At 30.6% G+C, this 13,554-nt stretch overlaps 1 protein-coding gene across 2 annotated transcripts in view; it reads left to right on the top strand.

The window, feature by feature from the left end:
- Positions 1-13,554, top strand: part of LRRTM4 (leucine rich repeat transmembrane neuronal 4) — a 778,525-nt gene that overhangs the window by 4,637 nt on the left and 760,334 nt on the right. The gene's annotated exons all lie outside the window — the stretch shown is intronic.

A 13,554-nucleotide genomic window follows, 5' to 3' on the forward strand; every position in this document is an offset into this window, starting at 1 on the left:
CAGCATAGAGAATGTCAGAGGCCTACTGTGTAATTGTATCAGATTCCTAAGGTGTCTTTTATTTTTTTTTCCTTCTTTCCTACTTTCTTTCACTCCTTCCTTTCCTTCCTTTTTCTTCCTTTACTTTTTGTTTTGTTTTGTTTTGTTTTGTTTTTTAATTACTGGGTTATAGATCTGATTTAAAAGGTTTTTATGCACTGGCTATTTGTGTTTAATCAGAATGAAACTTCAATTCCATGCTTTGGCTTTGTCCCTGGTAACTAAAATCAGGTCACAATTTTGTGGATGATTTAGCAATGACAAAATGGCAGTCATAGCAAGGACTGTTTGTCAGTATTGCTGTCATCCCCAAAAGAAATGATATGTATTCTTGTTAATCTTATTCAGAAGTAAGTGATACAAATATTCATAAATAAAAGGAGAGAGGTTTGAGTTCTGGGTATTCTCCCTTTCTGTAACAGCCTCAAATAAAGGCGTACCTTCCATGTTATATTATTTTTGTTTTTATAAGAATAAATTTGGACCCGGTTTCTGATTATTTAATTTTAAAGATCACTTACAGGAACGTGTTAATGAGTAGACACATAGTCACAAATTTCAAACTTGTCAATAAATAATACAGGATGTAGATTGTTCTTTTCTTGGTAAAGTTGATCCTTATGTGCAAAGACTGACTACCAAGGCCTTGTTGCTGGAAGAAACTAGTGAAGAGAGGTTAAAGTCTGGGAATATAATGTTTTAGTATCTGATTTTAGATGATTACTCTTTCAAAAGACAGTTTTAATGAGTATTTAAAGATGTTGCCCTTTCTAATGCTAGTTAACAGTTGGAAAATATAATTTGCTCTTTGATAGTGTATACTCCAATTTCTCCATAGTCCTAACTGCAAATGCTAATGAAAATGTTTTCAGACAAAGCACTGAATTTGAAATAATCTCTAACTCAGTACAATTTGGACTATTGAACTGTTCTTCAAAGAGTTCATTTTCGCCTTTTTTTGTGTATCATTGAAAATAAGAGAAGTAATCCCAGATAGTAAATTCCTAAAAGGAAACTGTATAAGCAATTGCCCTTAAAAATTAAAGAGAATAAAAGATTTTCTATAAAAGTCTAACAAGGCTTGATGTTTTTATTGCAGGCCCACAATTATACAATATACTTGAATATTAGTAACACAAGTTCATCATATTTTATTCTGGGTTCTCCTTATATTTTGTGATCCTCTTAAAGGCTGGTAACATAAAAAGTAAAGAAAAATCTAGATGCATTAATTCATTTTCTCTTGACGTTTGGAGTAGAATGATGATTTTTATTTTTAAGAATCACCAAGAAGAAGGAAACATTCTTAAAGAACCAGGACTTGAGAGCCAGGGTTCTAAAACTTTTCCAGAGATCTTAAGTTTCACAGATTATTGCATCAAAAACCCTAGGCATTACCATGATAGAAACAAATTTAAAAGATGGTTCATTTAATTAAAACGTGTATTTAAAACCACATTTTGATATTGTATGTGTTATATAGATTGACATTTAATGTCATGAAATTGCACTAGTATTGTTGGAAATGAATCTGTTGTTAAGGCATTAAATAATGAAGAATGTAATTAAATATTGTAATAATTCTGTTGAGTCAAAATGGAATCCTTACTGAAGTAGCTCAAACTTTCTGTGGCCTAAAACATGGAAATTAGAAGGCTATACATTTAAGATCATGTGTCCATTTAGGATGAGGAGGGGGGGGGTGCTCTAAAACTACATTTAAATGAATTTCAACTTGTTTTAAAACAAAAACATACAAAAACAAACATTGCAGGGGTCACCCCATTTTTTGGCAGAATGTTTGCTGTATTACAGTTATAGGTAGATATAAACAATGAGGAAAAGCAAACTCTTAGAAATTGTTATACAGAAAGCCCTAATTACTTCCTACTTCTTTGTCACTCAGAGTAAATTTTCTCCTGTTGAGAAATATTCCTTTGGACAAAATTTCTCTACAAAATAGAGTCAAGAGAGGGCAGTGATTTGCCTAAGTTTACAATGTTTTTGGAATAGTAGAAGTATGCTGAATTTTAACCTGGCATTGTTTCATAAGTCTCATACATCACTAGTTTAGCAGAGAATCATTAATATATTTATAAGACATTTTTGTGAGGTAGGTTTTTTTAAAAAAATATTCAAAACACCAAACTCTACCCAATAAAGCCATAAATATTTAATTGGGAAACTTAGCACCAAATGCTAATTTTCTAAGATAGTGCCTTGAAGAAATAAAAATTGCATTAAATTTAAAATTCTGCTTTCCACCTAACTTTATATTCAGTTACCATTACCTAAATATGGTTACAAGATCCATTTTGTTTGTTTTTTTTTTTTTTTGAGAGGATTTTTAAAAATTGAGATTATTGATTAGATTGGTGTTTGTGAACTTCCATACAAATATAGCATGTAATTTTCAAATTAAATAATTTTGTCTCTATGTTTTGCAACTTTTAATTCTGAAAAGTCCATGTGCACATACCATACTGATAAAATGCAGGATAATATTTTAATAACTTGGGCAGTAAAAATTGTTCATATCTATAAAAGAGAAACAGAGTAGATAGTTATGAGTAATTAATATGATATATAGCACAAGTATAAGGGATACATACATCTCAATCATCATACTTTGAGTAGAACAGTGTGCTTGGTTGAACTGAATCATTCACTTTGTTCTCAATATGTACTCAGAAAAGAGAATTTAAAGCCAAAATGATATAGCTTTTCCTAAAACTGTAAGGTGTTACTATAAATAGACAAAATGCAAATATTTACTTTTAAAAATAGCTTGTGTAGCTTGGCATAATGTTATCTCATTAAAAAATATGATCAGGGCTATAAAGTTGCTTCATTCTGCATATCAAATTTTTCCTTCGAAATTGTAAAGAACAAAGTTTTGAATTTCTAGTTCTTCTAGAATTTGTTTCATCAACTAAAAATAACAAGGGCCTTTATATTAGACAATGTGAATACAGGACAAGAAAGAACATTTGTAGTGTGGTTTGTACATTTAAAAAAATTAAATTGGTAAAAACTTAAAATGAATGAATGTAGTCTCTAAAGAGACTCTCCATCCAAAGTGTTTCAATAGTTAAGTAATTGAAATATAAAGTTTAATGATCCCATAGTGCTAACAGTGCTGCTATTAGGAAAATAGCAGTAAAGGTGACATTATAGGTGTATATTTTCCAAATATTTAATATTTTCGTTACTTTCTTCAAAATTGAGCAAAATTAAAAAAAATTACTGGTTTTCAGTTGGGGTTATATAATTTCTTTCACTGTTATGCAGAGGGTGGTATAAACCATTTCTAACAATTTATATTTATTGACTATGTTAGGTCAGGTTCAAACAATTAGCATAGAGTAGACCATTAACAACTTCTCACATTTTAGATATTTGATATTTTGCAGTGTGCTAAGTGAATTTCCAAGGACTACTAAGCAAAATGTATGTACAAAGACGATTCTAAGGAAAGCAGACCCAGTTACCTTGAGTTTAATTAACAGTTTATCAACATAAAGCTATAGAAAACAAACTATTTAGGTGGCTGACTACAACTGTGTCATGATACAATGTTATAATTGAAACTCTATTTGTATATTAAATAGAATGTGTGTGTGTTTGTATATGAGTTTATCCAGGTATGTATGTCTGTATATATGTGTGTGTGTGTGTGTGTGTGTGTGTGTGTGTGTGTGTATTGAGAGACAGAATATAAACATTTTTCCATCAGAATTAATGTCCATCAAAATTAATTAAATTTTGTTACTACAATTTAAATTATTAGTAACAAAAATTTGAGGTCAAAATTACCAAGATTTGTTTTAGTTAGGAATATGGTCCTTAAGGTAAATGTATTACCATATCTAAAAATTTTAAGTGTCGTCAGGCGCGGTGGCTCATGCCTGTAATCCCAGTACTTTGGGAGGCCAAGGAGGGTGGATTACTTGAGGTCAAGAGTTTGAGACCAGTTTGGCTAACATGGTGAAAACCTGTCTCTACTGAAAATAATAAAAATTAGCTGGTCATGGTGGTGCATACCTACAATCTCAGTTACTAGGGAGGTTGAGGCAAGAGAATCGCTTGAACCCAGGAGGTGGAGGATGCAGTGCAAGATCATACTACTGCACTGCTGCCTGGGCGACAGAGAAAGACTCCATCTCAAAATAAATAAATAAAATATAAATTATAAGTGTCTTACATCTATGTAGTCTAAAATTCTTTTTTAAAAAACAAAATTTAACATATAGTCAAGTCTGTATTTATACTACATATTGTCATTTTTTGTGTTACTTTAGACTTGTCACTTCATTTCTCTGTGACGCGTCACTCAAACGAGTGACTCAGCTGGCACAGTGTTTCCCAACACAAAGCAATTCCTAGATTAGCATAAAATTTGTAAAATCTCAATGGTCATTCTTAGAACTAAAAATGCAGGATGAGCTATGGAGAAAAAGACTGAGCTACTTACATTCATTGGTCAATGAGAAAAGAAAGAGCTTCTTCAGTTACTAAAAACTGGGGTGCCCAGGTAAGCAGCCACACAATTTCTTTACGCTTGAGGGGAAAATATGTACCCCACACATACAAACATGTGAGCACATGAGTGCACGCTCCCACACACATATATGTCTTTGAAATTCTGCTAAGTAACTAGATGTTTTGAAAGCACTTAAAACTATGTCCGCTTTTTAAAAAAATCGATTGTCTGAATTAGGTCCAATTAAAATCTATTTGTGAATAGAGTTTTCATTAGAATTCACAAATGGTAGTGATGAAGAGTGACAGCTGCCAAAAAAAGACCGACATAGCTAATTTAGGAAAGATTTTAAACTGACAATAAATGACCCTTTTTTTTTTTTCCTAGAATTAGTTGGTATTAACATCTCACCGACAAGGTTTTAATAAATGATTGCTCTCTAAGACTCTAAGCTGAGAAGTCTACGGTCTTAAGAATGTGTAGCTTTTGACACACCCCAATAATATCCACAGGATGCCAGAATTTCCTTCATGAGACCTTTCTGTGTTTATAAAATGTAATCATCCCTAGTTCTTCTCAGGAATTGCATTTAGAGATAGTTTTATGCTTTAGGAGTTGCTCAGTAATATTTTCACTGGGGACTTGGTGACTCATCTGAATTTTCATGTCTCTAGAGTTTCATGATTCACTAAATCAAAGCGAAGCAGAAGCAACCTGTATATCACTAGACACTGAGAGTTTTGAAAAACTAGTATGTCTTTTGATCAGTGAAAAGCATGAAGTGATATTGAATATGTTTTAAAAATTAAAATTGCTTTTTATAGTACCAGAAGAACCATCATTCACTGAGTCAGTTTAATAAAATCTCAATATTCATGAAAGGAAAAAGAAATTACAGGACTATTTTTCTCATGCACTCCATAAGCCATTAAAATTGTAACTGTAAGGTAGGAAAGGTTGAGAAAAAAAAGCACAGTATTTCCTAAGGTATCAAAACAATTGGTTTTTTAAATAAACATCTGCTAGAAGCTGCTAGATAAGTTCAAAGACTATGTATTTAAACTCCTGCTAAAGAGTTTAAAAATAATGCTTTCACTGCCAAGAGAAATTAAAGTCTAAACAAACATAACCACGGAAAATTAGTCCTTTACAAGGGAGGCCAGGTAATATGGTACACCTATAGTCCCAGTTACTTGTGAGGCTAAGGTAGTAAGATTGCTTAAGGCCAAAAGTTCTAGGTTGTCCTGAGCAGTGTTTGAGCCTGTGAATAGCCTCTGTGCTCCAACCTGGGCAAAACTTAGGGGCTGTCTCTAAAACTTACAAATAATGAAAGGTAAGACCTTAAATTTACTTACATAAAGTTTGTAAACTTAAGTTTGGGGAATGAAATGATAGCAAAGTCATTTGATTTAATGTCATAAAGTTTGACCTTAAGTCAAATCGATACATTATAATACTGCAAACATAAGTTTGGGGAATGAAATGACAGCAAAGCTGATACATATTAATAAAATATTTAAAAATGGTGAAAATGTAAGAAATTCAGAAAAAAATATGAGGAAGCATGATTAAAAGGAAAACCCTGAACACAAACTTTAAACTATTAGTATATTTTATTTCCATATACAACAATAATAATAAATGCCATAACCTTATGTATTTGCTTAAAATAAGTTAGCAAACTTGCTTAAAATAAGTTAGCAAATGTGCTTAAAATAAATGCATATGAGCAAATATATAACTCAATAAGGTTATGGCATTTAGCATTATTGTTTGTACATGGAAATAAAATATACTAATATTTTAATGGTAATGAATTAAAATATAAATATCAAAGTAACTTTGAAATATTTCATTTAAACAGCTATATACAATTAAACACTCATGTATCTTCTATAAATATTTCTAAAATACTAACATGTATATTGAATACAGATGGTATTGCTTTTGAATACAGACAGATAATTGCTTTTTAATAAACACAGTTCTGTACTAACTTATCCAGTTTATATGCATTGTGTCAAAATTAAATATTTGTGGAAGATACATAAAAAGGAATTTAATGACAGAAATTTTTTATTTCTTCTCTCATTGCCTCAATTTGGTATGACTGTTTTCCAGATTTGGGGATGTCCACATACCATAACTTGTAAGGTATGTTGTCTTCTTTACCTAGTTTTTCATCTCTTTGTTTACTGAATGCAGACCTCAGAGAAAAGTGGAAAAATGCAATCATTACATCTAGCAAGAATAATCACTTTTTCCATTTTTTTTTTTAAACACAAGTTCTTCTAGCGGAAGTAATTAAGGTATAGTAAACATTTTGACTGCAGGTTTTAAAATACAATGGTCAGGTGTAGGGTAACTATAATGTCAAAACTTATGACACATAATTTTTACTTTTACCTACATTTTAATGGGTCAGGCCTTCAAATATCATTGATTTAAAACCAAAAAACGAATAAATTTTTAACAAACAGACAAACTAAGATAAACATGGATGAGTTGTTTAAGAGAATTCACTATATTTTTAGGATCTAAATAAGCAATATATGCTTCAAAATAGGAATATATAGAGTTATGATTTGATTCTATTTGGGCTAAATTTTTAAACTTAAAGCAAAATTACATAGACACTAATTTTGGAGTAGCAAAAAATATAGAAAAAAAATGCCTGCAAATGTTCTTTTATTTTGGAAGGACAGTGCTACTTAATTCGTATTCACTGTATATTTTTCACTTTCAAAGTATAACAATTGTTGTTTAGTTGCCTTCTCTTAAAATAAAATGTCATTAGGTAAAGCCTTGAAATTGTGATGATTTTATTGAGACAAATAGAAACAGTCTTTGGGTATAAATTCTAAATTTGCATTTCAATTCTTCCCTCCTTCCTCAAGCCACATTAACTGAAACATACATTCTTTCACTTGCTCTTGAAGATCTAAATATTTGAGGTGTTAAATTATTAAAAGTTGATTCCTTATTTCCTTTCACTGACTCATATTAAGAAATGACACCTTAAAAATATGTTTGTTTGTTTCATCATAAATTTCATCATGATGCATTCATTTCACTATTAAGTGCTTTGATATTTACAGTCATAAATTGATACCACTCTTGTCAGTTGTTCCTAATAAGACTTAAAGAAACAATGGAAATACACATTAATTAGGTTTGAGTCTTTTTTAGTATGGTCACCATAGATGAAAAAATGATATTTTCTTCTCTGTTTATAGTTCTGTAAAAGTAATAGCAGAGAGGTCAGCCTTGAAGTACTTTAGGTTGATGGTCAAACCACAACATGGACAAATATTGCCTTGGTCCAGTGGTTAGATCAAGGGGTGAAAAAGAGGTCTTAGATTTGAAGTGGACTCACTTTACTTCTTTAATATTGGACAAGTAAATATATATCTGACCTTTCTGTGATATAATTTTTTCATCTATTGAACTAGGATAATAACTTTTCAAGTAACTTGTTGAAATGACTAATGAGGTACTATTCAAAAACCACTCTGAACTCCACCATAAAAAGCTTCAGTGTAAATATGAATGATTATTAACCATAAGCCCTACTGTTTACTGAAAAATGCAAAATATAATGTAGCTGTATTATTTTCATTGTTATTATTAGTTACAATGCTGGTTATAATACTCCCTGATGTAGAAACAAGTGTTATGGTTACATTTTTACTAAAGTGAATAATAAACATGACCTTTCTGTCCCTTGTCTGAGCTATAATTTAGTTTGGGTACCAGAGCTGGCAATATTTAATAATACCTCAGGATTTGTAAAATACTCCCTTGATGGAACATTTTATTCACCTTGCAAAGAAAGCAGCATTTATAATTATTTTGTTGTTACTATGTCTAAAGAAGAAAGGAGTTAGAGAAACAACTTATAAATTCCCGATCTTATCAGATATCATACTTCAGTTCATTTTAACAAGCAGAACAGTTTGTTTGTTTGTTTGTTGGCTTTTGTTTTGTTTTTTGTTTTATTTTGATACAGAGTCTCACTCTGTCGCCCAGGCTGGAGTGCAATTGTGCCATCTCAGCTCACTGCAACCTCCACCTCCTGGGTTCAAGCGATTCTCCTGCCTCAGCCTCCTGAGTAGCTGGGATTCCAGGCATGTGCTACCATGCCTGGCTAGTTTTTGTATTTTTAGTAGAGACAGGGTTTCACCATGTTGGCCAGGCTGGTCTTGAACTCCTGACCTCAGGCGATCTGCCCTACCTGGCCTCCCAAAGTGCTGGGAGTACAGGTGTGAGCCACTGTGGCCGGCCTTGGAAACAGTTTTTTCATTCCCCAGGTGTTTATGCATCACACATGACAAGTGGGAGTTTTCAGCAATACATTAGATATTCCTTTTGAATTCAGAAGTTATTAGTAAGTGATTTAAAGAATAATTGATATGGCTCTAGGGCATATATATGTGTGTTATATATAATTTAATAATTTGTACATAAGTATTTATATTGGTTAAGTATAAGCTCTTATATTTGTAGAAATATGTATTGCATCATTCTTATTATTGTCCCCATAGTGAAATATATTTTAAACTGAATCACATTTCTTTCTAAGTTTTTCAATGGAATATTTCTCATGATACGATTGATTGTGTGCTATGAAGTAAGAGAGGGCACCACTGACAAAAAAAAAAAAAAAAAAAAAAAAAAAAAAAAAAAAAAAAAAAAAAAAAAACCAAAAAACAAACAAACAAAAACCCATAAAGACAAAATAGTAATGTTACATTTGCTTGAGGAGACAAATGATTTTCTTTGTGATTGGTAAAGCATAATTATTCCAATAAGGGGATTCTGCCAGTGGTTGATATATCTATTTTGATTATGTACTATGGAACTAGGGAAATAACATGGTTTGGGTTCTCCCTGTGAGATGGATCAGAGTTAAAATTGCATTAATCAGTTGTCCTCCATGAGCCCTTACTCTGACTGGAGGATAACAAGGATGTTTTGGATCTCCAAGAAATTAGTGTCACTTCAGGGTTTGTGTGGAGTAATCCCCAAAAAGTCTGATTACTTCACATTCCCCAGTACACAGTCACCTTAGAAAATAATTATAGATCTCGCTGGAGAAGGCTGGGGGAAAGTTTAACAGCATACATTTTTCATAGTATAGCAGGGTCTTTCCTCAAGGGGACCTGTCTGCCTTTTCATTCAGTGGATTCTGGGTCTGTAAACTGACTCAAGTCTGGGAATTGATTATGGGATCATGACTCTTTTGGTGATTCAAATTAGACTTCCGTTCACTTGAGCTAGAACTCTTCCACTTATGCAGATCAAGTACGAATTCAATGAATTTCTATGTACTTCTCTTCTAGGGACACCATGATCCACTAGTCAGCATCATAGATCTTTTTTGAGTCAGGGTATTCTGATCACTGCTTTGACTCATCATGGTAACCATGCTCACCTTGTCTTTGGTGATTAAGTTCTGACACCAGGTCCATGCCACTCTGGAATTCCATTTTGTTCATTGCACTTAGGGATTCCAATTTGATAGTAGCTGTTTGCTCTGTAACTTCTGAACCACAGAGAACAAATATTCTCAACCACTTTTTCCTCTCTCACATTTGGGACATGGCGTGTAGTGTTCTAATTAGAATTTCTTTTCTTTTATCTTTTTTTTTAATTTCTGAGAAGTGTTGCTTAGATGTCAATCTTGAAACTTGAGAGGTAAGGGAATTTAAAATTTAAATATAAATTTTTAACTTTTGCAAATCATAATCTCTTTGGTTCTCTGACAACTCACAGTGTGGCTTTTCCCAAATGACTGGAGGATAAGAGATGACTTAAAATAATGTGTTCCTCCTTTACCTTTGGTATAACGTCTTCCTTTGGAATGTGTATATGATTCTCCAACAAAACATGAAGATTGACAAGGAATCCTTGGGCTAGAAAGAAGATAGCATTCATTCTCTTTCTCACTGAGTTTTTTTTTACTAAAAAATTATTGAAACAGATTATATAATTAATTATATAAGCAAATATATGATTTTATCCTACAATGTTTGACTATTTCTACTCTAATTATACTAAACAATTAGAAAGATACAAGTTATTCTGAGATATGAACAAGTATAATTTTGTGGATTAACATGATACATTTTAATTTCCATTATTTTCTAGTTATAAAGTAAATGAATGCTTTTTAAGAAAATATTGAAAACATAAAGTTATTTATAAAAATAATCAAAATAATTATCAACAAGTCCCACTATGCAGAGGTAATACTTTAAAAATTCTGGCACATAAATTCTATCATATGCACAGGTACGTGACTGTGGCTATTAGAGAAAATTAATTTCATATTAGAAACTGTATGTATATGATTGCCTCGTATTACTTTAAAGTTCACACTTTATTATGAATAGGAATGCTTTTAAAAACATAATTTTTGAAAGTATATTCCTAAGATGTGTCATTTTTTTACTTATGCCTCCCTTTTTTGTTGAACATTTGCGATGGTTCATTTCACTGTCACAAAAATGTCTTAAATTACCTCATCATATTGATAGATTCCTACAAAAGAAAATACAAGGCCAGAAAGAATAAAAAATGTAATCTACTTAACACATTGCCAAAATTACTCTCTCAAAAACGTAACTTTTTATATTTTTTATCTTACCACATGCATTGTGTAGGAGTTCCTATTTTTCCACGTATACCCCTAACATTATTTATTATCTCCTTTTTTAACAATTTGACAGGTTATTTTTTAGCATGTAATGTTTACATGTTTGACGTTAGTGTAGTAGAACCTTTTTTTTCGCATTTTGTGTTACTGGATTTCTTTTTTTGAAATGTGGAATATAAACAGTCTCTGAGGTCAACAATAATAACGTTATTCATTATGTTTTCTTACATTGCTTTTACTTTAAAAATGTCTTTCTCATCCTGTGTATGCTAAATATTTACTATATTTTAATAATTTCCTCTATAGGTTTATTTTTACGTTTAATTCTTAACCTATCTGAAACATACTTTAGCGTATCCATGTAAAATAGAGAACTAGTTTTTTTCCTGTTAAAACATTATAAATCTCTCTGTATATATTACTTAATAATAATGTAAAATTTTAATATATCCAGGTCATTTTTTTGCTTTCTATATTCCACTCAAGGATTCACTCTTTTTTACAATGTAAGAACCATATTTTCAAACGCCATTATAGTTTACAATATATTTTACATTTTATAAGTAAGTATTCTTGCTCCAACCACTAAATTCCACATCTACTAAAAAAGAATTGTCATGGTTTTTCTTTATCATTTATATTTGAAATGAGATTTTTGCATCTCTCTCTCTTCCTTGAACACATGTATTTGGTATTTTGACTAGAATTATGTGAATCTATGAATCAATTTGGAAATAGTTGAATCTCTACATCTTTCAAAAGGAAATATTATAAAAAGTATTGTTATAGAGCTCGATTTATGTCATTCCTTTCTATGTCCCCTTTAAAAAGTGTTCATTTGATTCACTTTAAAATTCTAATACAGACATGATAATGCACGTGTATTTATGTCCATATTTATAGGCATCCATATTTTGAATATATACATTCATTTTAGTAGAATAATTTTTTAAAAATTTTAGTTCAAAAATAATTTTGCAAAACAGAGTGTTTATCTTCTCTTTTAAATAGTTACATTTCTTATTTATTATACTTCTACATATGATGAGGAAATCTTCTAGAATGACATTATATAACTATGGAGATTTGGAGCAACTTTTTTTGTTTCTAACTTTAATTTGACTGCTGTAATTTGGTCCACTTCATTTATTTATTCAACAAAAATATATTGTGTACCTATACGAATGTGTGGTAACACTGGACTCAGTGCTATTTTTAAACTAGGAAAACACTGTTTTTTAGCAAAATCTTATTTATCACAATTATCATATAGTCTTATTTATAAAAATTAACAATTATTAGGACAGACACAAATTTATTGAATGAATTTCTAGCTTTTTTTTTGGTGAGGAATATCTTTTTTCCTATACTTTGGTTTTTGATTTTATGAATATTTTATATATTATTTCGTAATATTAAATGTGATTTGTATTTCTGGAATAAATTGTGGTTGTTCTTTCATTATATTCTTTTCCAGATCAGCTCATATTGAGCTCACTTTGATTTGTAATTTACAATTATCTCTTAAATAAAAAGAGATATCAATATTATGTTCTTTATTAATCGAGTTATATTTAATAATTTGTCTTTTTCTAGCTCTAAAGTCATTGAAATAATATGGAAATTGTTTTCTCTTGAAACGTACAAAATATTCATGAAAATTTGCCTTTGTAGAACTCCTTTTGGATATAATGCTGAGAAAAAATTATAAATTTTATTCAGATTTTTCTTTTATGTCTGTGAAGCAGAATGTTAAACTACAGTTTCTTATAAAATCCACATATCATTGAAAATTTAGCATGTATAGCAAATTGTTTATGTAATAATTATCCTTAAACATCTTCTCTAGTCATATATTTGTTCATTCAATTACTATAGACCACTGCGCTACAAACTATAAATAAGGGATGTTAGCTCCTTGAGTCTGTATTCTAATAAACAGAATAAAATTCTTAGATCATTAGATGTAATTTTTCCCTAAGATTATAAATGCCTTAAAGTTCTGTTTCATTAATTGATTCTTGTTTATAATGGCTAAAGATCTACAGATTTATTGACTTTTTTCAAAGAACTAGTGGAGAATTACCTTCAAATTAAAGGAAATTATATCAATGTTCTACTTCCCAGGGTATAATACTGCCAATGTCTGTATGATTCCTCCATCCAATACTCTCTGATATTAAGTAATTTTACCTTATTAGTTACCTTTCACTTTTTTATGTAGTCAAATTATTTATTTGATCTGGATCAGAGGGCAGCAAACTATTTCTACAAATAGTAAGACAATATTTTAGACTTTATGGGCCATATGGTCGATGTCATAACTACTTTGTCACTATAATACAAAAAGCTATAGAAAATATGTAAAGGATGA

This window comes from Macaca thibetana, chromosome 13 (assembly GCF_024542745.1).
Source record: "Macaca thibetana thibetana isolate TM-01 chromosome 13, ASM2454274v1, whole genome shotgun sequence".
NCBI lineage: Eukaryota > Metazoa > Chordata > Mammalia > Primates > Cercopithecidae > Macaca > Macaca thibetana.